This window comes from Schistocerca americana, chromosome X (genome assembly GCF_021461395.2).
Source record: "Schistocerca americana isolate TAMUIC-IGC-003095 chromosome X, iqSchAmer2.1, whole genome shotgun sequence".
NCBI lineage: Eukaryota > Metazoa > Arthropoda > Insecta > Orthoptera > Acrididae > Schistocerca > Schistocerca americana.
This window is the reverse complement of record NC_060130.1, coordinates 860,914,013-860,936,828: the sequence shown is the minus strand read 5'-3', so window position 1 is coordinate 860,936,828 and position 22,816 is coordinate 860,914,013.

Below are 22,816 nucleotides of genomic sequence, written 5' to 3'. Positions count from 1 at the left end.
TGGGATTTTGAGTCTGACCTTGCAGACACTTCTTCAGTATTTCAGGATTTACCATGTCTCTGTAAATAGGTTTTATGATAGCCATGACTGCTGCTGGAATGGAATGTTTATGGCAGTGTGAACTGTTTGAGTACTGGACATTGCCGTAATTGCACCATGAATCAGGTCTAGGAGGGCAAAGTTGGTGTACTGGTTTTTCATCAGTTGCCAGTGTGTTGAAATCGGTAGCCCATACTGCCTGCTTCATTTTCAACAAATGCTCAGTATTATTTCTAATGGCCGTCCTATAATACTGCCATAGTTTAGCAATCATTTTGGCTGTCAGCCTGCCTCTTATGGTTTTACCATCAGAAATTTTCTTTTCTCTCAAACTTTGTTTCAACTTCCTCAGCCTGGTGCACATACTCTTTGAGCATGACCAACACATTACACTTTTGTGATAATCTTCTCACCATAACGCTGAGCGGCTGCGACACTGTTATATGCTTTTGAGTCTCCATCACCTGAGTACTTATTGTAGCACACTCCCTTTTCGTTCGCAGATCGACTAAAAATTTCAATAGCTGCAGAGGCCTCCATACCACCACTTGTTCCTTCATAATTTCTGTCACAGATATGCCCTTATTCATTCCCTGATTTACACTTATAACAATGTTTGGTTAAAATCTAGAGATCTATTACCTTTCCAGTATCCACAATGGTCACCGTAGCAACAGAATTCTTAGAACTGTAGCCGTACTTCTGACAAGTGCCTTCAAAAGCTACTGGTACGTCAGTCATACCATCATTTATTTCAACAGCTTCGTTTGCAGCACCCTTCATTGACTCACATGCAACAAATTCCACAGCAGTTCCAATAAATCCTGCATACTTGTCGATTTTACTAGGTGGGTGTGGCATATTCATCACAGCACACATTGTTTCTGCTGCATTGTGTCCCTTGCCAATAGCTCTTAACCCATAAAATCACCTAACATTTACTTCCAAATAATTATCTTTATACTTATCAGAAAGCCAAAATGAATGAATATATTTACAACTGGCACAATTAATGATAAGTTTCCTGGCTAGTCCATTTAATACCTCACTGTCTTCATGTGAACTAACTCGCCCTCCACATATTATACAACACACACATTCACCTAACACCCTTGTTGGGATATGTAAATCTATCAGAATATTACCTAACTTACCTTTAGTTTTGAGAAAACTGTATATCATAACTTTTTTTTTTTAATCTCCGTAGCAATAGTGGGTGTTTCTCTAGCTGCTGACGATCTTGCCTGTATTTCATTGTCTCTAACTTCACATGCCACATGTTGAACACAAAGTTTATTCGAAAATCTGTTACCATGAAACTCACGCTTCTTAAAAACACTGCGTTTTGGAGCCATACATCACTTTTTGAGAGTTTTACCAATCTATTCTTTACTTTTCCTCGGAAAAACGTTAGTACGTTGACATACAACGCGTGCTTATACTATCAAACGATACGGTACTGTTTTTGACAGTGCTACCAAAACAAACACGCAATTTAATCTTTACAACACAGCAGTTCACAGCCTTCCACATAAAAAATTACCGATTTTATTAGATCTTGAAGTAATGCACGTAAAAATTTTAACATTTTCAACAGGTGTAGATTAGAATTAAAAAAAATAAAATAAAACACTTCCCGTGTTAGTTTATAAGTGCCATATGTATCATTTTATTCGGAAAACTGCAAATTTTATAATGAGATAAAAATCCGAAAATTTAAAAAAAAATGTTTTTTTCTGTTCTAACTCCACTTAACATTCAACGAGCAGAACTGTTACTTTCCACAGTCCCTTTAGGCAGAAATCAACAGAAGAGGTGGTAAATGGTATGTTCCAAAGAATTATAAAATGGTTCTCAGAAAATGGCGTGTCTCTAACTTTTGAAAATGACACTATATTCTGTTCTGTACAACAAATAGTCATACCAACAACTGATGTAGTCCATGAGCACGAGTCGATAAATAGAGTAGAATGCTCCAAAATTTTGCATGTACATCTTAAACAATTAAGTTCAGGTGCTTTTGCTCTTCATACAATTGCCGAGCTTGGAAACAAATGAATAAACATCATGACATATTTTGCATATTTCCACTCATGAATATCTTATGGGATCATTTTACAGAGTAACTCATCACTTAGAAAGGAAGCATTCATTGCAGTAAGAGTAATAGGTGATGTTCACTCACGGACGTCATGCAGGTGCCTCTTCAATGAGTCAGGCATTTTAACTGCGCAGTCACAATATATATAATCGGTAAAGAAATTCATTATAAATAATCCATCACTATTTGAAAAGAGCAGTCATGCCTGTGCTTACAACACTAAAGGAAAGAATGACCCTTGTTACCGATCCTTAACGCTGCCAGTAACTCAGAAAGGAGTCAGGTATGCAGCAACAAATATCTTTGATCATTTGCCCAATAACAAAAAATGCCTAACAGATAGTTCAGCCAGTTTTAGATCTAGCTTAAAACATTTCTTCTGGACAACTTCCTGCATTTCATTAACGAATTTCTACTTAAAAATCGGTAGTCACAAGGAAACAAACATTGTTTTTAAGTGTGGTTGCATGAATAGGACTAAAACAATAATATTTTCATTAATGTCAACACTAATAATTTATATATACAGTAAACTGACTCCTTCCACATAATTTCGATAAAAGAATCGTTCAAATCATCTATGGAACATGTAACTATCTAACACGTGTTTTCTTTCTTATATGATAGAGAACTCACACCACAGTCTCTGTAAGGTATGTTTAAATTTTCGACAGGGGAGTATACTGTCCCCATCAAAGAATGTAGCGCGCTTTATGGCATGTAGGAGAAAGATTTTGTTAACATACACTGCGGTGACAGAAGTCATGGGATATCTCCCAGTATCATATTGGACCTCCTTTTCCCTAGCGTAGTGCAGCAACTGAAAATGGCATCACGGACTCAACAAGCCGTTGGAAGTAAACTACAGAAATATTGAGCCATGCTATCTCTATAGCCGTCCATAATCGTAAAAGTATTGCCGGTGCAGGAATTCGTACACTAACTAACCGCACGATGATGTCCGCTAAATATTCGATGGGATTCATGCTGAGAGATCTGGGTGGCCAAATCAGTCGCTCGAATTATCGAGAATTGTGGCCCAGTAATACGGGGCATCGTTGTTTGGGAACATGAAGTCCGGTCCCCAAGTGGCCGTAAATAACCATTTCCAATGAATGATCGGTTCAATTGGACGAGAGGAGCCAGTCCATTCAATGTAAACACAGCCCACACTATTATGGAGTAACCAACAGTTTGCACAGTGCCTTGCTAACAACTTGGGTTTATGGCTTCTTGGGGTCTTCGCCACACTCGAACCCTAACAATAGCTCTTACCAGCAGACATCGGGACTCACTTGATCAGACCACGGTTTTCCAGTCGTCTAGAGTACAGCCGATATAGTCACGAGCGCAAGAGAGGCTCTGTAAAAGTGCATATCGCTATCCCAAGACTTCCGTCACTTCACTGTAGTATTATTTAACTACAGGAGCGTCTATGGAGATCTTTCAGAACCATTATCGCTTACGAAAGGTAAAAATGCCCACTTGGGGATAGGGACAGGCAGCTGACTGAAATGAGATGTTAAGGTCAATGAATTTCTGAATTCTGACTGCAAAGTGTATTGCAAATATACGCGGAATGCCGGTGGTGGATGTGTCATCATAGCCGTAAAATACAACGACGCCTAGTAAAGTTAGCACAGATTACGAATCAGAAATAGTTTGGGCGAGGATAAGCATGAAAAACATGGCCAGTGGATGCTTCTATAGACCCCCTGCCTAAGCAGTTCTACTGGCGGAACATTTGAGGGAAAACTTGGGAAACATTTCATATATGGTTCCCGGCCATGTTCTCGTCTTGAGTGGACGTTTCAAATTACCAGCAACAGATTAGGGAACCCATGTGGTTACGGCGGTTAGTATAGACAGATAATCACTAGAAACTGCTCTAAAGGCCGTATCCTAAGATTATTTTGAGCAAGTATTCAGAGTTTAGACTCGTGCAGTAATATAGATCCTTTGGTCACCAGCAGGCCCGAACGTTTCGGCGCAGTTAGCGGAGAATAGGGAATCAGTGATCATGTGGCCATTAAAGCATCAGTGAGTGTGGCTGCAAATTGGAATGTAAAGAAAGTTAAGAAGACAGTTCAGCTTACTAAGAGTGACAAGAAACTGCTTTCAAATTACCTGAGCGAACAACAAGAAAATATCATCTCCAGCACTGTCAATGTTGAGCATCAGTGGATAGAGTTCAAGAGTATTGTACAACACACTTTAAGCAGACATGTACCGAGCAAAGTTATGAGGAATGGGAAAGACAGGCAGTGTTTTGACAGCCGTGTTAGGAAAGTGTTATGAAAGCAAGGATATCTTCACTCTATAATTTTACCTAGTGCAACCTCACAGACAAAAAGAAAGTGAACATAGCCAAAATTAGCGTAAGGAGAGCCATGCGTGAAGCGTTCGACGAATTCGAAAGTAAAACTCTACCTACCGGCTTGACAGAAAGCCCTAATCAATAAACCGATTGAAGTTCAAATGGTTCAAATGGCTCTGAGCGCTATGGAACTTAACATCTAAGGTCATCAGTCCCCGAGACTTAGAACTACTTAATCCTAACTAACCTAAGGATATCACACACATCTATGCCCGAGGCAGGATTTTAACCTGCGACCATTTCAGCAGCGTGGTTTCGGACTGAAGCGTCTAGAACCGTTCGGCCACAGCGGCCGGCTAAACCGATCGAAGCTATACGTCCAAACACTTTGGGACAATAATAGCATCGACACGGAGGATGACAGAGAGAAGGCTGAAATACTAACTGTCCTTTTCCAGAACTGTTTCACTGAGGAAGATCACAGTGTAGTTCATCTTTGAAGTGAAAATGAGAGATATCCAAAGGAGTGAAAAGTAACTGAAAATATGAAACTGAGGAAAGACCACTGGGCCTGACGGGATACCAAAACTATTCTATATAGGCTACGTAAAAGAACTTCCTCCTCTTCCAGCGACAATGTAGCCTCGATGGTTGGAGGAGTGGGGAATTCCGAATGACAGGAAAATAGCACAAGAAGGGTCGTCGAACTCGAGCACACTACTTTAGGCATTTATCTCAGGCGTCGGTCTGTTGTAGAATTTTGGAAATACGTATTATGATGTTTATGGAGACAGAAAATCTCCTCTGCAGGAGTCAATATGAGTTCTGGAAAGAACTGTTGTGTGAAACCCAGCTAGCTCGGTCTGTCCACGACATCCAGAAACTACAAGATACAGACGCCTAGCTTGATGCTATGGAAGGCGTTCGTCACAGCTCTTCACAGACACCTTATGAACAAAATACAAGTTTAAAGTACATCAGGTATGCTGAGTAATTATATTGTTGAGTTACTAACAAACCGAAAACAGCATATGATTCACAACGAAGACAATTCCCCAGACATACAAATAACTTCGGGCGTACCACAAGGGAGTGCTCGGCTATTACTTTTCAATACACACACATAAAAAATATTACGGCACCTCAGTTCCGTGAGTTCCGGAACATAAACATCATTTCTGCCCTTTTTATTGTTCATGAAAACCACACATTACATGTTGTACCATCATACAGCGAGACCTTCAGAGGTGGTGGTCCAGATTGCTCTGCACACCGGTACCTCTAATACCCAGTAGCACGTCCCCTTGCACTGATGAATTGGCATACTATCCACAAGTTCATCAAGGTACTGTTAGTCCACATTGACCCACTCCTCATAGGCGATTTGGCATAGATTCCTTAGAGTGGTTGGTGGGTCACGTCGTCCATAAACAGCCCTTTTCAATCTATCCCAGGCAACGTCGATAGGGTTCATGTCTGCAGAACATGCTAGCCACTCTAGTCGAGCGATGTAGTTTTTCTGAAGGAAGTGACTGACAAGATGGGCGCGATGAGGGCGGGAATTGTCGTCCACGAAGACGAATGCCTCGCTAATATTCTGCCGATATGGTTGCACTGTCGGTCGGAGAAGGCATTCACGTATCGTACAGCAGTTACGGTGCCTTCCATGACCACCAGCGGCATACGTCGCCCCACATAATGCCACCCCAAAACAGCAGGGAACCTCCACCTTGTTGCACTCGCTGGACAGTGTGTCTAAGTCGTTCAGCAGCCTCAAAACACGTCTCCGATGATTTTCTGGTTGAAGCCTTCTGTATTATGGCGTGGTTTACTCTCAAAGTTCCGAGAGCGTACGTTCTGGGAAGAGTCAATACATATAATTCTTCCTCCTATGACCTATACATATCTCACGAAAACACCATGAAGATAAAATTAGTGAGATTGTAGCTCACACGAAGGCTTAACTCAATTGTTCGTCTTGCGGACCATTCGTGACTGGAACAGGAAAATGTGAAAGTGACAGTGGTAACAGAGTAGCCTCCACGAGATATTGCAAGTTGGCCTGCGGAGGAAAAAGGAAAAAACAACGGATAGATAAGAAGGTTGGCATCACCATGAGTGACTGGAAGGGAAAGATGTAACACCTATTTTCGACCTATTTTGTATCTGTATCGATATTTCTATGTCAGTCTGTAATGTTGCTTATGTATAATGTTGTATCTGTCATGGAAATTCTTTGGCTATATATACGTATTTCAGCTATGTGAATTTGAACGGTGTTGTTTAAACTGCGGTTGTGGATTTATATAACTACTGTAATTGTTGTTATATAATATACTGTAAATGGCTTGGTCCATAGTTAGGGAACGTCGTGTCGAATGTATAACATGTGGGGAAGTCCGCAGCTACGGAAGCAGCCTGGAGGAGTGGAAAAGGTGTGGTTGGCGTGCAAGTGTCAACTCGTCCTTTGTGACAGGTAAGGAGTCTGGGCTAAGCAGTGCTGTGGTTAACATCTCGCTTGCAGTAGCGGATCATTGTGGCACATATTCTTGGAGTTTTGAGGCCAGAGGAGCTTAAGAAGAATATTTATGGGCCGCGGATGTTGCATTTGATGATACTATTACCATACCATCGTTTTTGGACCTATGAAAATGTAATTCCGACTCCAAGAAGATCTTTAACAGGGCGAGGCGAATAGATCTGCCGTGACTGCATCACTGCCATGTTAACAGCATCTGCAAATCGCGCCACCAGTACCACCAGCCATCCACTAAATTGTTTATATTTGGCACCCTGTGAATGGACCAGGTATTTGTAAAACTTTGTTGATTTTAATAATAATCGCGCTGTTGCTAAAAGCTCTATCTTACACCCTTGATTATTCCAAATCACAAACCTGGACAGGAATACCATCCTAGTGAATTTAATTTCGAGTGTTGTAATTTATTATGGACAAATTTATTCGGCAGCTGTAAAAATAGCTGTGATTGCTTTCTGATGTGTGGAGTTATGATGTTTAAAGTTCACTCTTATAGATTGAGAAATACTCCACTTCCAGTGCATTTTTAAATCAATCTGCACTCATTTTCTTAAATAATTTGCCTTAATTGAATAAATGCCTCAAAATAGTAAGGTTGATATGAAGTGAAAAAGATTATTAATTGTTGCATTTATGCTCTTCTATCAGAATCACAAAGTTTTATCAATGTTTATTTCATGAGAAAGTGTTTGAACTTAAATTTAATGTTGTGTTGGCGTTAGCAAAGCCAACTATATTTTCAGTAGTTTGAAAGACTGCTTATCTAAGCACATTTGTTATTTAAAGAGTTATGGTTTGTTGTGCTTTGCTTGATTAATAATTATTGACGAGAATATTCACCAGTTGCCACACATATTTGTGTTGTTTTGTTAATGATCATATTTTTTTAGTACGGTAAACCAACTTAAATTGTGACTGGTTGTTGCTTTGCCCCATAAACATTCTATAAATCAATTACGAGTAAGCTATGCATTTAAAGATGTCACCGAATTCCGTGGCCCAAACACGTTTGAACGTAATATGGTTTTCCTTGGAGTATTATATCACGTAGTGATTGACTAAGGCGTTTTCAGGAACGTGAGATTGCTGAACGAATACCTCAAAAGATGACGAAAGATAATGAAATGAACGAATACTCCTCGTGTGTTGTTTGGCGTTGCGCGCCTACCAGTACGCACGTACATCTTTCTCTGTGTATGTTAGGTCACACATTCGGTCGTGATTCAGCCTCTTGGCCCCGCAAGTCATCCGATGATGTTGTACTCAGAGCGCTGCGTCAGATGTTTTCTTATATTCTCGAAAGTCTCGTGAGTTATGCTTTACGATGAATGCATGAAGAAGTTCTCGAGTCTCCCGAGAAATGTGCTTTCATTTCCTATCCATAATTATTAGGAGTGCTTAGCCTCTTATACAACAAGGCAGCGGCAGTTTTTACTTACGAAAAGGGTAGTACGGTACCACAGTTGACTCGAAGATCTCATACACTTACGCATTCCTTATTCAGAGTATTTAGAAACATGTGTTTAATGGCTTATAGAGTTTCCGTCAACAATTTCATAAATTTGTCGACACATTAAATAATTCCATTTGGTCTTATATGGCACTTACATGCTGTCACAATGCTGTACACCTCTTGTAAGAATCGTTTCTGTTGAATCTCTGCATACTGCTAAATGTTAATAAGTTCCATTGTTTCATTGCAGCATGTACTCAGCCAGCTTTTCTCTGCAGTAGCATGTTCGCTGTGAGAGACTCTGAGGATTTTCTGATATAAAAATTGTCAAGCAGTGGTGTTCCTTGAAATAAAAAACGTGGACTTTCAACCGGGGTTTCCTATCTGAGATCCCGAAGCACCTCCGTAATACTCACGCATTGTTCGAACCTAACGGTTACATACAGGGTGTTTCAATAATGACCGGTATATTTGAAACGGCAATAAAAACTAAACGAGCAGCGATAGAAATACACCGTTTGTTGCAATATGCTTGGGACAACAGTACATTTTCAGGCGGACAAACTTTCGAAATTACAGTAGTTACAATTTTCAACAACAGATGGCGCTGCAAGTGATGTGAAAGATACAGAAGACAACGCAGTCTGTGGGTGCGCCATTCTGTACGTCGTCTTTCTACTGTAAGCGTGTGCTGTTCACAACGTGCAAGTGTGCTGTAGACAACATGGTTTATTCCTTAGAACAGAGGATTTTTCTGGTGTTGGAATTCCACCGCCTAGAACACAGTGTTGTTGCAACAAGACGAAGTTTTCAACGGAGGTTTAATGTAACCAAAGGACCGAAAAGCGATACAATAAAGGATCTGTTTGAAAAATTTCAACGGACTGGGAACGTGATGGATGAACGTGCTGGAAAGGTAGGGCGACCGCGTACGGCAACCACAGAGGGCAACGCACAGCAAGTGCAGCAGGTGATCCAACAGCGGCCTCGGGTTTCCGTTCGCCGTGTTGCAGCTGCGGTCCAAATGACGCCAACGTCCACGTATCGTCTCATGCGCCAGAGTTTACACCTCTATCCATACAAAATTCAAACGCGGCAACCCCTCAGCGCCGCTACCATTGCTGCACCAGAGACATTCGCTAACGATATAGTGCACAGGATTGATGACGGCGATATGCATGTGGGCAGCATTTGGTTTACTGACGAAGCTTATTTTTACCTGGACGGCTTCGTCAATAAACAGAACTGGCGCATATGGGGAACCGAAAAGCCCCATGTTGCAGTCCCATCGTCCCTGCATCCTCAAAAAGTACTGGTCTGGGCCGCCATTTCTTCCAACGGAATCATTGGCCCATTTTTCAGATCCGAAACGATTGCTGCATCACGCTATCTGGACATTCTTCGTGAATTTGTGGCGGTACAAACTGCCTTAGACGACACTGCGAACACCTTGTGGTTTATGCAAGATGGTGCCCGGCCACATCGCACGGCCGACATCTTTAATTTCCTGAATGAATATTTCGATGATCGTGTGATTGCTTTGGGCTATCCGAAACATACAGGAGGCGGCGTGGATTGGCCTCCCTATTCGCCAGACATGAACCCCTGTGACTTCTTTCTGTGGGGACACTTGAAAGACCAGGTGTACCGCCAGAATCCAGAAACAATTGAACAGCTGAAGCAGTACATCTCATCTGCATGTGAAGCCATTCCGCCAGACACGTTGTCAAAGGTTTCGGGTAATTTCATTCAGAGACTACGCCATATTATTGCTACACATGGTGGATATGTGGAAAATATCGTACTATAGAGTTTCCCAGACCGCAGCGCCATCTGTTGTTGAAAATTGTAACTACTGTAATTTCGAAAGTTTGTCTGCCTGAAAATGTACTGTTGTCCCTAGCATATTGCAACAAACGGTGTATTTCTATCGCTGCTCGTTTAGTTTTTATTGCCGTTTCAAATATACCGGTCATTTTTGAAACACCCTGTATCTAACAGCCCGTCTCTGAACTGCTTCGATGTCTGCCTTCAATATGACCTTCTGCGGATTCCAAACATTAGAGCAGTACTCAAGAATGGGTCTTACTTATATTTAATCGACGTGACTGCTGTATTCGAACATTACGGGTTTGTTTATCTTACTCATCTGCATTAAGTTACATTTTTCTGCAATTAGAGCTAGCTGCTATTCATCTCACCAACCAGAAATTTTGTCTAAGTCACCTTGTATCATCCTACACTCACTCAACGATGACACCTTCCCGTACAGTACAGCATCATCAGCAAATAGCCGTAAATTGCTGTAGACGTGTCATTTATGTTCATAGGAAATAACAGCGGTCCTGTCACACATCGTTGAGGCACTCCTGACGATACTCTCGTCTCTCGGTTAGCCCACATGCCAGAGGAAAACAATTTAAGGAATGATGATACGCATAGTTTCCGCCTTATACTTAACTCTGTACGTTTATGCACTCTAGCTCAATGTCCTTAATGGTAATTTCAGGAGTTGATGTAGCCAAAAAACGAATAACTGCAGGATGTACAGTGACGGCCACATTAAGTGTTCGGTGCCAACATTGTTTCCTGTTTCATAAGAACATGCTCTTGCACATTCTGGAGCTAAAATAAAATACCAACAAATGTTAAGTTCCATGCTTCTTTTGAAAGAGTATGCAAGATGTCTTAAATCTAGTAATGTGTTTTAAGAGCAGGGAGTTTTATCCTTTATGTGCCAGTACATGACTTGCTATTAATCTGAGAATTGCACGGAAAGATGAGAACCACTTCACGTGTAGTGCTTAAAAGATAACTCAGGAGGACAACATGTACTACAGTAACATCTAAGTTTACATCTAAAATCTGCGAGTAGGCGCGCAGTGCGTGCCAGAGAGTGTCTTTTATTACACTATAATGTTTGGTCCTCCATTGAGTAGTGGTTATAGTCACTGGCCGCAACAAGTGGACTACTGGTTCGATTTCAATTTTTTTTTTCTTAGTTATAAGTTAACATTCATGATGTTTGGTTGATTCTTGGACTTAAATGGTAGGTGTTTCAGCTGTGCGAGTTGTATTTGAATGAAACTCATGTATTAGGCTCATTCAGAGTCGGTGAACACAGTGGTGAAGATCCCCTGTTAAGGAAATTCCTAGTTTTCGAGCAATAAGGCCAAGCATTCTTGAGACATATGTCCGTTTTACAGGCGAACGGTCGTGTTATTCCCTAACGAGAAAAAACCGCACAATGTATTGTACAGTACGTAATGGGACACTGTATTTTCGTCCTTTAACATGCGTACGTACATAAGTATATGCTAATTACAAGTACGAAGGTTATATATATTCAAAATCAGTATAACAGGTTTATCAAATACGGGCTTGTAATTTTACACTGTGTAATGGCATTTCTGTACCGGTATATGTATCATACTAGTGTTCGTAAGTGATAATAACGTCTTACTACAAAATGGCCCTGGCAGAACTTTTGAGGGCAGTGCAAACAATTGATAACAGCAGTGTTTTCACAGTCTTAGATACCACAATCACTATTTCCTACCCGTAACATTTGAGTCTAGTACACTACTGAAATTTGTTACAGTTTCCTCTGCCAAGTTTCCACAGATCTGTGAGACATAAATGATCATGTCTTTGGAAACTGGGGAGAATATCTGGTGATAAAAAACTGAACGAAGGTTCAGAAGTTTCATTACTAGTACTACGTCATGTAATGTATCTTGCGACTCGTCTGAAATGCATTTGTTTCTAATGCAATCTTCAGGTTGGCGAGAAAGTTTATATTGTCTGAAAAAGCAGACATCTGGGGGTTGGATATATTTAGTGGTTAGTGGGAGGATTGTTTCAGGGCAAATACGTTTTCCATTTACGGATTTCGGAAACTGAAAATGTACGTATTTGTACCAAGAAATCCAGCAGATGACATACAAAGTAAGGGGCAGTAGGCCTATACGATAGTGTTACAGATGACACAGATGTCACCACAGAATACATGTGCTTTTCTCTTACGTTTGATGAAGTTCGTCCAGTCGCCATTTCATATTCAAATTGTTATTGGGAATTTTCACTATACACTTCGCCTGCGATCAACGCATTAACCGTGTGTATAAACACTGCGGCAGACTACCTTTCTGTTCTTTCGTAGAAACAAAACTTGTTACCTTTTGGCATCGATTGCAGTTTTATCTTATAAATCTGTCCACAAAAGTTTTCGACATAACGAATTTACGAGCCTGGAATAACAGTCAAATTTCTTAAATTGTAATCATCAACCATCAAGCCACGGCCCCTGGATTCTTTAAATTTTTCAGACATTTGCTTTCTTTTATTAAAGAATACTAATGTGATTTTGGAGGGATTTTGTAAGATGTTACAGCTTTATTATCTGCATTCGTTGTATGATTACACTTCTTTGCGGTCACCGACGCATGTTTTCCGTTAGACTGTTACGCTTCTGTTTTAACTTTTCTGCATATGCATACAGTTTCTTATTCCTCTCTGTAGTTGTTTATGTCAATTATTTCGTTTATCTCTCTGATGATGATGGTTCATACTCGTTTGTAGACTAACCTTCTTCATTCCCTATTTCAATTGCTGTGCCCGCATAAACTCATTCATCCTGAAAGGAATATTCATCGTCCAAATCTAAGACATTATTTACAGTCAGAGGTATGTCTCCAAAGAACTTATTGTTAATGAGTTCGAATAGTGTATTTACAAAAGAAAGATCTTCAATACCATCATCTGTCGCTTTATATTACACTGTCGAGTGTGCAACATAGTTTTTTAAAATGTCTACGACATGAACTGTATTGTTGCGATACACGCTGCCTGAAAAACAAAAGTTTATGACATTAAACCTTTCAGTATAAGAATAAATTTACTAACAGTACGATCGTAGATACATTCCTATTATTCTTCAAACATACCCGAATATTTTACAGAAAGATGCCAGATTCATCTAGGGCCTGCAATTATGCACTAGTGTACTACGGTTAGTTTCTTCTCCACGATAATAGCAACGATCCATAAAGGCTACATTTCACAGTACCATACAGCACGCAGTGCAGTGCTATAGCTGCGCACAATGTCGACATATAGTTCACAAAACACATTTCTTTATAACTCAGAAACTAGACATTTTCTCAATAAGCTACTCCTACCGCTGCAATAAGCGACACACAACGAGTTCAGCATTCTGTTTCCCCGACTCGTACATTTGAAACACCTACCGTATCTTCTTAGTTATTTATGGAATAAACTGCCTGTTGGCTTCTGTCTCGGGTTGTTTGGCCGACGTTTGTTTGATAATTTTTCTGATGTTCCGCTAGCACGAGTGACTGTCATTGTCAGAGCTTCACTCTCCATTGCTTATAGTGGACTGAAGTCGAGCTCGCGACCGAAGATTATACAGGGTGTTCATTTTAACTGAAGACATTGAAATATTTCATCGTATCAAGAAAAGCTATAATGCCACTGGGTTTATATCGGAAGGGGACATCCAATGATATCGCATTCGACTCGCTACTCCACCCCGTGCGTAGGTGGCGGGGGGGGGGGGGGGGGGCAACTTCCAAACCTTCAGCTGGAATCCCCGTTTTTTAATGCAGATTACGATTGTGCGGCAAAATATACATACGTTTTGCCTGAAGAATTTTCCTCGTTCCGCCACAGATTGCACTGTAATCAGAGGAATAAAAATGGGAGCACAATCCTAATTTACGATATGCTACACAACGGCCCTTGAAATACCGAGTGACATGACGGACCCTACCTCTATGCTGCAAGGGGAGGACAGATCATTATTTCATAACTTCTAATTGTGAACCCCAATCGCAACGTTGTATTCCTCCGACATATTGAACAGGGGACTGCTCGATGTGCCACTGTTGTCGTGGCTCGAGGCGAACGCTACTCTAATTTCCCAATTCGAGTACTTGTTCAACCGTAGTACCACCGACTTCAGTACACTTAGTGATTTGTTTTTAAGATGACAGTGCACAGGACAGAAGTATATCTGCGGGAATGTGACAACAGGAGTTTCTGGTGCTGTCGACCATGTCTTCACGGCCTGTTGGCACTTGCTGGCACACCGTATCTTTTAAATACCGCCACAGAAAGAAATCCGGCGACGTAGCGGGCCAATTGATAAAGCCAGCTCTGGCGATCCTGTGACCAGTGAAAACACGGTCTAATACCTCCTGTGCTTCGATTGCGCAATATGCTGGGCAACCGTCGTGCTGAAACCATATACGTTGTTGGACGTACAAGGAAACATCCTTCAGTAGTACCGATTCTTTTCCTTCCAAAACCATTTGATATTTGCGTCCATTCAACGTGCCGTCGATAAAATATGGACCAATGAGTTTGTTACCCATGATGCCACACCATTCGTTAACCGACCAAGGACGTTGGTGGTCTCCTTGTCGTAACCAGTGGGGGCTGTCTGTACTCCAGTAACGCATGTTATACAGATTACGCTACCATGGTTTGTGAATGTGTACTCATCGGAAAATAGTACCTCAGCAAAGAACGTGGGGTCGTTTGCATTTGTTAACATGGACATTCACAAAACACTACCCGGTTCTGGAAATCGGTGCCATGAAGTTATTGATGCAGTGAAAGGTGATAAGGATAATACTTATGACGATGCAGTATTGTGACAATACTACCTATGGACATACCGGAATTGCGGTGTAATTGTCGGGCGCTTATCCATGGGTTGAGGTGCACTGCTGTTAGTGCAGCTATTTCATTAGTTTCTCCTGTAACACGTTTGTTTCGTTTCCTTCCTCCGGTCAGTACGCTGCCATCATAAATGAATGCGTTCACAACCTTGTAAAAGAGCGAACGAAAGCGACCTTTCTCTGGAAAACGCTAGGCATAAAAGTTGTTCAAATGGCTCTGAGCACTATGCGACTTAACTTCTGAGGTCATCAGTCGCCTAGAACTTAGAACTAATTAAACCTAACTAACCTAAGGACATCACACACATCCATGCCCGAGGCAGGATTCGAACCTGCGACCGTAGCGATCGCTCGGCTCCAGACTGCAGCGCGCTAGACATACAAGACAACAGCAGCCTCAACATTTCTCCTACATTCTCCGTAATTCACGATAATTTCTATTTTTTTCTTTTGTGGTTGCAACATTTTTCGTCCATTCGCACGTCTGCTCTCCAAATGATTGGCAGGTGTGCAAGCAACAAACACTGCATAAGTATTGTAGTGTTCAGAGCCGCTGATTGTTCTACATCTACACTATACGTGAGCTCCGGTCACATTGTGCTCCCTCTTGTGATACGTCGTAGGTGGCTGCACGGCCACGATGGCGGGTCGAGTAGTCCCCTGTGCGATATGCCTGAAGTGAAGAACTTTTTAATACTTCATTTACGTAGCTAGGAGCACCTATTCGTGGAATATTTCGGGCTCCTCACTAATCACTAATTAAGTTTTTTTTAGATTTTTCTCCCGAGGTTGCTATTTACGGCTGTCCAGCGTTTGAAGAAAAGTATTTTTCGTCGTGAACCGTACGTATACACATCTATTCTAAAGCGGTTTCCGTTTTAGCAACAATTATCGCGGAGGACTAAAGAAACAGAAAAATATTTACAGCATACACTGACAAGCTTTATAGAATAAGGAAACATGTGTGAAGAACGGTCGTCAAGCAAGTACTTACAAAGCTGGACATCGAAAGATCGAAAACATATTAAATTCAAACAGAAAACAGATGTATGTCCAGTACAAACTTGCTCCATAATAACCTTCAAAACACTATGAACCACAAAAAGTACTATAGTGTATACAGTCGCCGGTTCAAATCCTGCCTCGGGCATGGATGTGTGTGATGTACTTAGGTTAGTTAGGTTTAAGTAGTTCTAAGTTCTAGGGGAGTGATGACCTCAGAAGTTAAGTCCCATAGTGCTCAGAGCCATTTGAAACACTTTGTTGACGACTAGTCAGTTCTGGCTTACAGATGTACACAATGAAAAACAAACTGTCAACGACAATACTGTCAAACATTATAAAACATACGAAGATCTACAACCAAAGAATATAAGATCTACGCTGTAGTCAAGGTTGATAATAAACGTCTATACTGTCAACACTTGGCGTCCACATTATCGATGTATTATAAAAGTCTACAGTGACATTTGGTCAATCCCTAGTAAAACATTAAATACAATCATGATTATTAAAATATAGTGAGAAGAAGCTTACGTGAATTAACCGGTGTTAAATCATAAAACAACAATATGGCAGCAAAATATAGTACTATTCTTGAAATGATGAAGTATAAAGAAAGTTTGAAGGCACTAATAAAAGTGAGACTTAGTTAATATTGTTCTTTTTATGGAAATGTAATGTTATATTCTAACTTGTATAAATCGAAAGTGTGGTTGAGTGTGAAATTCGGTTTACAATGTTGGTAATAGGTAACAGTAACAAAAAATAAGCCGTTTAGTAGCAGTATATGTGGATATGAGTTCTAACCGTGAAAATCGTACGCAGTTACACGGGCGCACTAAACCTAGACCTCGGGCAAGTAAGGACTTCAACCTCCCTTACCGTTTATATAATCCATAAATGGAATATGCTTAAGTATAACGCAAAGTAACGGAATTAAGGCTAATGTTTAGACAAAAGGCCTAACACGAAACATACTAGATCTCGGGCAGTATATGTTGTGAGATGTCCATCTTTTTTAAGATCGTCATTATTTAAAGAAAAAGATATGTAACTGCGCCTGTAACCAACGTCAAAACTCTAACACCGAAAAACAGATTATCAGTGTATGAAAGGTACCTTCTACACGGGCTCACTCACAGTTCATAAGTAAATTTATTTTGAACTAAAATTATACAAAGTGGTCTGAATTTAATGTGACATTCTAGTTACATATGTTCCAGTAGGGCATAGTTCAAAAATATATAAAGAAAACATGTTATTGTTACTGGGAGTGAAGGCTACATCAGAAGATTACAAAAACTAGGTTAGATGAAGACCATTCAAATAAAGTGCAAAACTTATGCACAGAGGTGAAAATGTAAAACATTATCGTTAGTATATGACAGCACGTATATATTCCTTCAGCAACCACTCAAGTTCAATATGCCTGGACATGAGCTACAACCATCAGAAACTAAACGAAGTTACATGCATACACTTAACCTAGACCTTGGACAACTAAGAATTTAAGCCGGCCGGGCTGGCCGAGCGGTTCTAGGCGCTACAGTCTGGAACCGCGCGACCGCTACGGTCGCAGGTTCGAATCCTGCCTTGGACATGGATGTGTGTGATGTCCTCAGGTTAGTTAGGTTTAAATAGTTCTAAGTTCTAGGGGACTGATGACCTCAGAAGTTAAGTCCCATAGTGCTTAGAGCCATGTGAGCCATTTGAACCATTTTGAACTAAGAATTTAAACCTCAGTTACCACATACATAATACATAAATGAAATACACGTAAGTATAAAGCGAAGTAATCGACTTAAGACTAGTTTTCAGATAAAAGGCCCAACATTAAACATGCTAGACATGTTTACCAAACCCAACGATTAGCACAAAATATGATTAATGGATGACATTAGAACATAATTTGTCGCGTAGTCTCCGTGGAAATGAAAAGTAGCCTAGAGAAGAAGATCGCAGTGTTTATAGCACCACTCTCACCTGTGTCTTATTGACCTTCAGGAAGGTGCTTAACATCGTTGTGGGCCTGTAACTGAGAATGCTCTCTGGAGTTTTGTCGTGTTTTTAAGAGGAACAGTTCGTACGTTCTACCTGTCCGGACTGTCACATCTACTAACCCGTATTTTATTGAAAAGATTGCAGAGGAGTTTCTGTTCTCGGATTACTAGGTGGTAACTTGCGGTAAGGTATGTTGTCAAGACTTTGAGCCCGGCTTTCACTACGCCGCAGCGCTCGTTTCCGATCTTCGAATGTGAAGGGTTTTTATCGAAAACGAACCGCATCCACATCGGTCTCATATAGACATGGATTGACCGAGCCTATCACGTGTTTAACAATAATCGTACTTCTTAGTGCAGGTATCTGCCGTTGTCGTACGCCTGGGGCAACTGTTTTATCCGATGTTTTATGATGACCTGCCACCTTGAGTTACGTAGTCTAACAATGACTTCCTCCTCCTTCTTCTTTCCTTAAGCAGTTTCTTACCCATGCGTGCACCCTACTCACGTTAATGTGGTTGGTGGAATTGCTTTTTCTACATCTTTCGAACCCAGTGCTGCTTTAGATTCGCCTTCCCACTTCGCCCTTAAAGCAGCAATTATATTTTGAATTGCCTGGTTTATGGAATTGTGGCTACAGGAACTCATTCAGGCCGGCCGGAGTGGCCGTGCGGTACTAGGCGCGTCAGTCTGGAGCCGAGCGACCGATACGGTCGCAGGTTCGATCCTACCTCGGGCATGGATGTGTGTGATGTCCTTAGGTTAGTTAGATTTAATTAGTTCTAAGTTCTAGGCGACTGATGACCTCAGAAGTTAAGTCGCATAGTGCTCCGAGCCATTTGAACCATTTTTATTTTTTGAACTCATTCAACACGGCCCATTAAGCTCCTAAAGACGGCAGTGGATCACCGATTTATCCTAAGCTTCTCTGCAGTAACTTCAGTATATTTGTCGCAATCTCCATTTTTACATTTTTCGCTTGTTAACAGAGTGTTTGAAAGCTAGTCTCACTCTTTCATTTCAGGAAAAATAAGAACAAGCTCTCTGACTGGAGTGCTCCAGCTGTTAGAAGCAAGTGATACGTGTGCCATGGAAGTGTAAATGAGACTAACGTATTGTGCTGCGAGTGTTTGAACTACCACTTAGAGTAACCATGTTATCTTCGTCTCCGATTTTGGCTAATAGTTCACCTGTTGAGTCTTACCCCATTTATACATGAAATGTATTCGCAGTTGCGTATATGGACAACCATCAGCTGTATAATGGGGTGACGGTAATCGAAATTTGTATCAGACCGGGACTCGAACCCGGATTTCCTGCTTATCGCAAGTGGTCGCCTTACCTTTAGGCGATCCGAGGACGCTTCACGACCAGATCCAAATTCTTTATTTCGTCAGCACTCGTACATCCATTATTTATGTTCATATATGTCCGAAGGAACACTGCATCGTACATACAAACAACACAGTCACTGCCATACAGTATTTATACGCCATCACTGGGCCAGCAACTTTCAATTAAAATGTCTGCCCTCTACAGGAATATACGTAACAGATGTGCGAGTGCAGGTGGTAGACATATGGTACACGTTATATGGAAGTTTGTGTCTGGCCATGAAGCATGCTGAGATAGCCTAATAGTATGGTGACTACTTGCCATAAGCGGGAAATGCAGGTTCGAGTCCCGTCCGGCACTAATTTTCATTGTTGTCATTTAATTATATAGTTGATGGCTATCAATATTCGCAACTGCGAAGAAATTTCATGTATTTCATAACGGTTGTTGTCGTAGTCGCTTAGGTGACTTGCGCGTCGGGGATGAAATGATGATGATTAAGACAACGCAACACCCAGTCCCGGAGCGGATAAAATCTCAGCTGTCGGGGGCGGACTTTGTAGTGAAACGGTTCAAATGGCTCTGAGCACTATGGGACTTAACATCTGAGGTCATCAGTCCCGTAGAACTTAGAACTACTTAAACCTAACTAACCTAAGGACATCACACACATCCATGCCCGAGGCAGGATTCGAACATGCGACCGTAGCGGTCTCACAGTTCCTAACTGAAGCGCCTAGAACCGCTCGACAACAGCAGCCGGCACTTTGTAGTCGCTGCAGTGCCCGTTTACATGATCGAACAAACATTGCATCGTACTTGTGGACAGCACAGGCACTGCAATACCGTATTCTCACATTTACGTGATCCACACTTATTTGTGAGTATTAATTTTGCCTATTATTGTATTACGTTTCTTATCACATTGGTGGCCTCCTCTGTGATCTGTGCATGGTAACTGCATTGACAAGAGCGCTTGCCATACGTAAATATAGCCGTCCCCACTATCTGCAATGGCAGCTACATGTGATTCAGTAAGTAGGGGTACTGTACGTTTTGTGACGTTTTGTGTTGTATCAAAATTGTGCTCCCTCCATAGATATCTTCGGTATTGAAACGAAGTATATTGTATCCTAGGACGACGAATGGCACTTTTATTGTTAGTGAATTTGTTAACTTAACCATCTGTTGCACCTGGTATATTACGTGAAGCTTATGAAATAGATCCTTTTACTTGTGTTGGAATGTTCAGTCCGTTTCAAAATTCCGCTGACGTCTAAAAAAAAATGGTTCAAATGGCTCTGAGCACTATGGGACTTAACATCTGTGGTCATCAGTCCCCTAGAACTTAGAACTACTTAAACCTAACGAACCTAAGGACATCACACACATCCATGCCCGAGGCAGGATTCGAACCTGCGACCGTAGCAGTCCCGCGGTTCCGGACTGAGCGCCTGAACCGCTAGACCACCGCGGCCGGCGCTGACGTCTACCATTCTTTTGGAAACAGATATACGCTAACAATTTGTACAGGTATTTATGGTGGCCGTGCCCATTGATGATCAACCATACGTTCTTCAGTACGCTCAAGGCAAGAAAAAAAATTCATTCAAGGGGCCTCTGCTAAACATACGATCCACCAGACTATTGTGCAATTTTGGTACATAAAGATTGTCTCGTCTTGCTGAGATTTTTGCAGTCGGTACTCGACACGCACTTTGTTTGCTTCTCAGCAGGTTTTATTCTAATGCTTATCTCTTTTTCGGGGTTTAGTTCGGTTTTGTGCCCTGCACGTATGGTTTTCTCCTACGGAATAGTAACTGTAACTGCTAGCCGTGCACATGCTTGATGGAGACGTCAAATGTCCAAGTTGAACGTTTTGATTCTGCCTGTTCCCTGTCCTCGATCCTGGAACCGTTCAATAACTGGATATAACGTCAGGACAGGATTCCTTATTTGCTTGGAATTTATACGACGCATCCTTATACAAATGCATTCGAATAAAATACACTCTCTGATCACTTTCTCGCTTTCCTGTGGCTGAAAATGTGATTATCTGAGAAGCCCCTCCTTATTTGTCACAATCACTGCCAAACGAAACCACGTGGAACAGCAAAATTGTCACAACGAAACCATATGGATCAGCAAAATTCGCTCATTTAGCCTGGCTACATCTCTGCTCACTGGCTTGCAAGTACGGTAAACAATTGTAGCATCGCAGGACAGGCTGGACGGTGGTCTCCACTGGATTCGGACGCCGACACTACAAACAGCCACCGGGCATCGCTTTGAAGGTTGTTAAACACACAGGTAGCAATATGTATTTTACACAGTAGTTGTCCGCTAATTTCCCCTCGAAGCGTTTTACGTGCAGCACTTTGTAGTCGAGTTGAATGGCTACCTATACAGGGTGAAGAGAAATTCGCGCACTCGGGCTTCGCAGTGCAACTCCTCACATGCCAGCGATAAAAAAAAAAGGTCTGTCACAAAATTTCGTCAGGCGAGTACATTCGGCAGAAAAAGGACGTTAAAGAATGGCAATCTGGCAACACTGTAACCACATGTATAATAGCTATCTCTGTCAGCACGTAATGTTTGTGCTGTACAGTTGTTGCAGTGAATAGCGTTTTGGGTTAGCATGCAACAGGTCGATGGTTCGATTCTGGGTTGAGGCCTATGTTATTTATTTGGTAAATATAGTGCTGATGATGCGGCATCTGGCATCTTAATCGTTAACAGTGATTGCAGTGGGCCCTCTAGAAAGCGGTTGCACTTACATACTACAATCGTAGAAATGCAAGATTGGTCAGCTTTGAAAGAAGCCCTTTTCCTGTCCTGAAATTTCACAATTACCTCATCCACGAGACGCGAAACCTGTTTTCTTTGTATCCTCCTCCAATGGTCCCAGAGATTAGTTGTAACTATTAATCTTGCCTCGTTCAGGTCCATACATTTCGTTAGGGCCTTACGTTACCAATAGGACTATCAATGTGCTTTGCGAATAATGTCCAAACTCTGTGGGGCGGCTGGTGGAATTTATACTGTTGTACAAATGTTTGAATGTAGAAACACTTCCTGGCCGTTTAACCATATGTGGGGTGGCGGGTGGAATTAATTGTTATTTAAGTGTTCCTATTATTTATGCTGTTGTTTTGCCGTTCTCAACACTGGCTCTCTAACTACAATATTGGCAACCAGAAAGTGACTAGCAAAACGTGAAGTCTGTAATTAGAATTCCTAGTGCCCACTTCATTTGAGAAATACACTTATAGCTACAGCTTATAGCTCTGAGAAATTGGGAGATTGTCTGGGATTCATAATCAAAA